This window comes from Podarcis filfolensis (genome assembly GCF_964270895.1).
Source record: "Podarcis filfolensis genome assembly, chromosome: 6".
NCBI classification, from domain to species: domain Eukaryota; kingdom Metazoa; phylum Chordata; class Lepidosauria; order Squamata; family Lacertidae; genus Podarcis; species Podarcis filfolensis.
Window position 1 is genome coordinate 59,707,494 of NC_139609.1, and position 6,000 is coordinate 59,713,493.

A 6,000-nucleotide genomic window follows, 5' to 3' on the forward strand; every position below is an offset into this window, starting at 1 on the left:
AGAAACCACAGGCACTTAAGACTGTTAACATACAATACTCCGGAAAAGAGCTCTGCACTGTGCTATTTATGCCCATCATCACAATATTTAAAACAGCAAATGTAAATAAAATGGAGCTTCTAGCCAAAATCTGAGGTGCATTATAGGTACCTCATGTGTGAAAAATACCTTAAAATACTGCTGATAAGCAGGCTTTGTGTAAATGTCTACAATGAGGGGCTGCAGCATTCAAAATTAAAAACTCAAATGCAGCAGCCAGAGAAGTCAACTGAGCAACAGCTGTAGGAAAGTGCATACTTGATTCTGGGAAGAAGATCTGAAATTTTGCTGATTTAGAAATTTGGCAGAGAACAGGCTGGATAAGCAAGAAGAAAATGAGGAATTTTTGCATGAATCACTGGCACAGGAGAAGTGGAGTCAATGAGGCAGAAAGGGAGGAAGGGGCAAGAATGAGGTCCTAATCTCTAGCTGCTGGAAAACAGCACTCACACCTCTTGTTTCTGCCCACAAGCACGGCAGCAGCAACTTGTCCTTTAAGTGGAAGCTTCCAGGCTCTTATGAAGGTGTTGTCTTAACATGGTAGACAGCTGCATCCGGCTACTTATTGCATCATAGAGGCTATTCAGATTTCTGGCCCTTGCCTGTCATTTATTTATTTTATTTAAAGCATGTACAGCCCACTTGTCCAGCTCATGAGCCTTTCGACTACCATGAGATACAAGGATCAACAGCAGCAACTTGAAAACAACTAATAACAACACCACAGCAAATAAAACAATTTGAAGGAGGAGAGAAACCCAAAGGAAAGAAGACAAATCTGGCAGTGAGGCCACAGGCTTGCAGAAAATTTAAACGGTATTTAGGTGGTGTCTGAATGCAGTCAGTGAAGGAGCCAAGCGGATTTCCTTAGGCAGGAAGTTCCATGATGTTGGAAGAAGCCCCTTGTTTGCATCAGCCCAACTTCTTATGGCAGGGGAAATGGAGAAGGCTCTGCTCCCAATCACCTGACTAGATGGGCAAGTTTAGGTAGGATGAAGTGAACCTGTAAGAATCCTGGTTATGAGCCACAGAGGATAAAGGCCTTAAACAGGTCTGGAAAAAGACTGGAGCCAGCAATGGATACAGACAGTAATAGAGTCACATGCTCCACAAGAACTAGCTCTAGCAAAACCTCCAACTGCTGCCCTCTGCACCATCTGAAGTTTGCTTACACTCTTCAAAGGCAACTCCATGTAAAGTGTGTCACAGGAAGCCAAACCAGATGCAGCTAGGGTGGTGGCAACTATGTATTCTACAGAATGCCCTTCAAGGCTACTTTATCCAACTATGTTTGCTTTATTTAAAGTATTTACATATCTAGGGGACCAGGCAGCTTGAGCTTCTATCAAAACATGAGAAATGTTTCAGATTTTAAAACAAATACTGTGCTGTGTCTTAAGGACAATCTCTCCTTAAACATCATGCTAGAATATGCCTTGATCATAGAACAGACATTACCAGTGATCAAGGGCTTGCCACCTTTATAGACAGATGTACAACTGCATTTCGCTCTAAACTGACTGCTTTGTGAGTATGTCCTAAAGCTGCTAACCATTAGGTTAGACTTGTAACAGAATACAGCAGTCAGAAATAAGCTGGGCTGCGTTAAACACATGGTAAGAAAGAAGAACCTTATCAAACCACTGTACTGATCCAATTATTCAAACATCTCCATATTCTGTCCTGCTGTCTGTCACATTTTCTGAAGATTTGTAGAATGACAAAGGATATATAAGCATCAAAAAGCATGATATACTGTAAACCGCCCGGTGATCCCCAGATGAAGAGAGGTATATACATTTAATCACTATTTAAATGTATTTTATTTTATTAATTAATGAGCACCTAGAACACATCACTATCCAATGTGTCTTAGCTGACCACTAGGCACAGAATATACCAATGTTGACATGTGGAATACTAACGCTGAGGCTCAGGGGAGTTAAAGTTTAATAATACCTGCTCTTAACTATCCATGCAGCTTTCTTGAAAAGACTCTTTCTCAACCTGTTTCAGAGTGCTCTACCAACAATCCCTCAAAGCTATTGCTTAGCAGTACAATCTCCTTTTGATCATGTTCCCCCCACCCCAAAACACACACACACACACAATATATTATGCACTAGCTTCTGAAAGGAGAACGGCACCACCCATTATCACAGAATTTAAACAAAGCAAAACTGCTGGTCCCTATATAAAGTTTTCCTACAGAAAAGGGAGGGGTATGTGGAGAGGAGTATCACATGTGGAAAAAGCACAGCAATTCCATGCGCACCACACAAAGGGGTGCTGATGTGGCAGCATGCCTGAGCTTCCTTTGCATTCATCATCAATGAATTTGTCCCTGAGAGTGTGTTAGGAACCAGGAACCAGGAACCACAGCCCTTACTCAGGCTACTGAGGTTTCCATGAGTTTCTGTACTTCACACAGAAGAGGAAGAACTGCAAAGAAAAGTTTTACGAGGGAGTCAAATAGAACATCAGCACACTGGTTCTGAGTTGAACGTGTAAGCTTACTCATTACTCAAATATTTGCACTTTCCATCATCATTGCACTAAACTACTGCTCTGTGCTTGCGTTAGCAGGTGCGCCGTATCTCATATAATCCTAACTAAAACACTAGGGTTATATCCCATCCTGTCATAAAGGCTTAGTGCTACTTAGAATCCATTACTCAGGCTCCCCAAAGCTAGAAAAAGAAGGAAATTAAGGCAATAGCTTTTACTGGATTAGCTTCGGCTGATACTGAAGAGTGCAAACTTGATTTACACAGCGGCATTCTACAGGCAAAGGTGAAAAAAGGAGCACAGAAATTGCAAAAGCTTGTGATACTAAATAAAAAGTGAACAGATGAATTATTCCTTATTCTCTATAGTCAATAGCTGTTCTGTTTCAAAAAGACAGAGAACGGTTGCTTACTCATTGCCTATGGGAACACAAGTTATGTCAAGATAAGAGTTTGATTAACTATTAGGAAAAGGATCTTAACAGCGGGACAAGTTGCATAATCTGAGCTACGTGTTGTCTGTCTGTGGCACAAACATGATGAAATCCTCCCAGGAGTTTTGTGTTTGACAGAGAAACATGGGTAATCAACTAGAGAAATAGTCAACAGCCAATTCCCATTGTGTGGCAATCTTTTGCCTGGCAGGATGTGCTCAGACCTTGACTTTGTAAAGAAAAAAGTGAGGTGGGGTTCCTCCTCAGCCAACATGTGTTCCTCGTGATTCAAGGGTCCTTTCCTGTCCTTGCACCCCCCACCCTGGAGATGGGTGCCTTGCACAAGGCATGTTCAGATTCCATTCACAGTTCCAAAGCTGCTTTCAAACAGTTTCCAAAAGCGCAGTGGGGAAACACGGCCCAAAATAGTAAGTGATGTTACTTCAGTTATACACAGCACTGGTGCCAGCACCTGGCATCTTTGGCCCGCTGCTGGGGGCCCAGCACCCTAGAATCAAAGTTGGAGGGGACCCCAACTCCTTGCAATGCAGGAATCTGTGGCAAGGCCCACTACTGACACCTACCTTCCTCCCACTTGGGGGGGGGGGCGGATATCAGTTCAGTGCTTCAAGCAGCACACTAGATGGTAGGCTCCAGCTGCCAGGGGTGCCAACTTGAATAAAATATTGAGGGGGGCAGGTAAGCCCCACCCAGCATAATCGATCACAAGACACAGCGAGCGCACACCATTTGAATGGTAAGGCTCATTAACTTGGGGGGCACCCCCTCAGATATTTTATTGGGGGGGGAGGACCTCAGCCCCTTAGACTTGGCTCCAACACTAGCTGCCATTTAAATTTCCCATAGTTCTTCTGACATAAAGTCGCTCTGGAAAATTTAAACCACCAGCTGCCCAGCACTGCCTGGTGTCCATCAATTGTTGGGGGGCCAAGGGCCCCCCGAATCCTACCATTGTGTTGCTACCCATTCTGCACCCAGAAACCCTAACAGCATCACCAATGTTGCGCAGTAGGGAGTAAGGGACATGCTGCCAAAGAATGAAGGATCTGTACTCTCTCCCTTGACACATGCCAAGCTTCTTAAAAGCGTGGTGTTTGGACTATACGGGACAGCCGGCAACTGGATTGTATCAACTCATGGCTCTCTCAAGCGACGAGCGGCCCTATATCTCCCGGGATAACTCATTCCACAAGCCGGACTTCTTGTTTAGAGAAGTCGATCCGACGGCAGCGCACGTGCTCCAGAAAGGCTGGGAGACTTGGGAGGATGAAGTTCGCTTGTTGATCCGCTTATCCGGGGCAGGCGGGGGTCCCTTGGCCAGCCAGCAGCCCGGCTCTTATTAAGCAGTCAAAGAGCAAGGCAGGCACCGGCAACATCCCCATCGCCCCCCCCCCCGCTGGGCCGAGGCGCCCTGATTCAGCCCCACCTGCTCCAGGTTAAAGGCAACCAGGAAATCGGAGCAGCCGAGCAGGGAATCTTTGACGCGTCCGTCACCAGGGAAAGCTGCTGCGAGTTCAACCAAAATAAACACCCGGCGGTTCAGTGCGTGACTCACGCCTCCTCCCCCACCGCCCCCATCTCAACTTTTCCGGAGACGAAGATTTCCCAAAAGAGAGATCCGGCATGATCGCGCCCAAGAACCTGGCGGGCTTCTTGCAGAGCAGGCGCTGCGTGCCTTGGGCCGCCTTGGGCTCCCGGGCCGAGCCGGCTGCTCCTCTCCCGGCGCGCCCTCCAAGCAGCCGCCCGCCCACAGCGGAGGACACGCGGAGCGCCTGCCTGCAGCCGCCCCGTCCCGCCAAACTCCGGAGAAGCGCCGGCCGGGAGGGGCCGCCGGGCTCCCCTTCTGCACTCGCCCCCCCCCCTGCAAGGAGCATCCCCGGGGATTTCCACCTCCCCCCCCCCGGCTCCAATTCATGGGCAAAGACAACTCTCTACTTCTGGAGGAGATGCTTTGCAGTCTTTAAAAGTGGCGGGGAGTGCCCACGGACATGCAGGAGGGGGCTCGGCCCAGACAGGCGCACGTGCTCCTCGCGTACCTGGCATAGAAGCAGCAGCGCCGCCGCCAGCATGTCTCCTTCCCCGGCGAAGCCGCCTCTCCGCTTCGGCCCCCTCCGCGCCGGGATTTGTGCAGAGGCGCTCAATACCCGCCAGTGTCTCGCTCTGCCGCCTTTTAAATTGGCCAGCCGCAGGGCGCATGCGCCGAGGCCGCCGGGGTGGAGTGAGGTTGGCTTTGGTCGGGTTCGGCAGAAGGGCTTCTCCCGACCCCGAGGCATCGTCGAGGGGGCGGGGCGGGGGCTTCTCCTCCGGTCCTACCGGCTCTGCGCTTCCAGGCGGCGATTGGAAGAGACTCGGCGACCGAAGAGCGCAGACGGCGATGTTTTCTGGAGGGAAGGAAGGGAAGGGTAGACCGAGATTATACGCACACACATCTGTCGAGGGAAACGTAGGAAGTTTCCACTCGTTTCAGTGAAGTCTATTTTGCAGTAAACAGCCCTGTCCCGAGCACACGCTGCGAGGCAAGCGTTATGATGGTCAACTAAGTTATACTCCGAGTAGACCCACTGGAATCAGTGAAGCAGAGTTAGCCACACCCATTCATTTCGATGGGTCTAGGTAGGATGAGTGTGCGATGCAATCCCTAGCTTCACTTAACATGATATTTAAGGATATTATGTTGGGCTTAATGTTTTGCTGTTAGCCTGGTGGTTGCCAGCATTTGATTATTCCTTTTGGGGGTGATTCTGGAAGCTGCGTTGAGAGGGTTTGACCCAGAACGATGACCTTCAAATATTAGTTGTTAAAGGGGACTGCAACAACAGCCACCCAGTTCTACTCTGTGAGAAAAGTGTGAAAGATTTCCTTGATGGAAAGGCAGAGGGGAAAAGCTAAGGTTGATTTCAGTGGAACTTACTTGCACAAATGGGGGTGGGGGAGCAATTTCTCCACTTTTTTCACTCTGCCCAATACCTAGATGAAAATAGACAGAATTACCTAATAGA

At 48.4% G+C, this 6,000-nt stretch overlaps 1 protein-coding gene across 1 annotated transcript in view; it reads right to left on the minus strand.

The window, feature by feature from the left end:
• The window catches only part of SLC45A3 (solute carrier family 45 member 3), a 41,043-nt gene extending 35,696 nt beyond the window's left edge, over positions 1–5,347 (minus strand). Inside the window, exon 1 of the mRNA XM_083617129.1 lies at positions 5,038–5,347. The gene's annotated coding sequence lies outside the window, so the exon portion shown is untranslated. The remainder of the gene's footprint in view (positions 1–5,037) is intronic.
• Between the last annotated feature and the right edge of the window lie 653 nt (positions 5,348–6,000).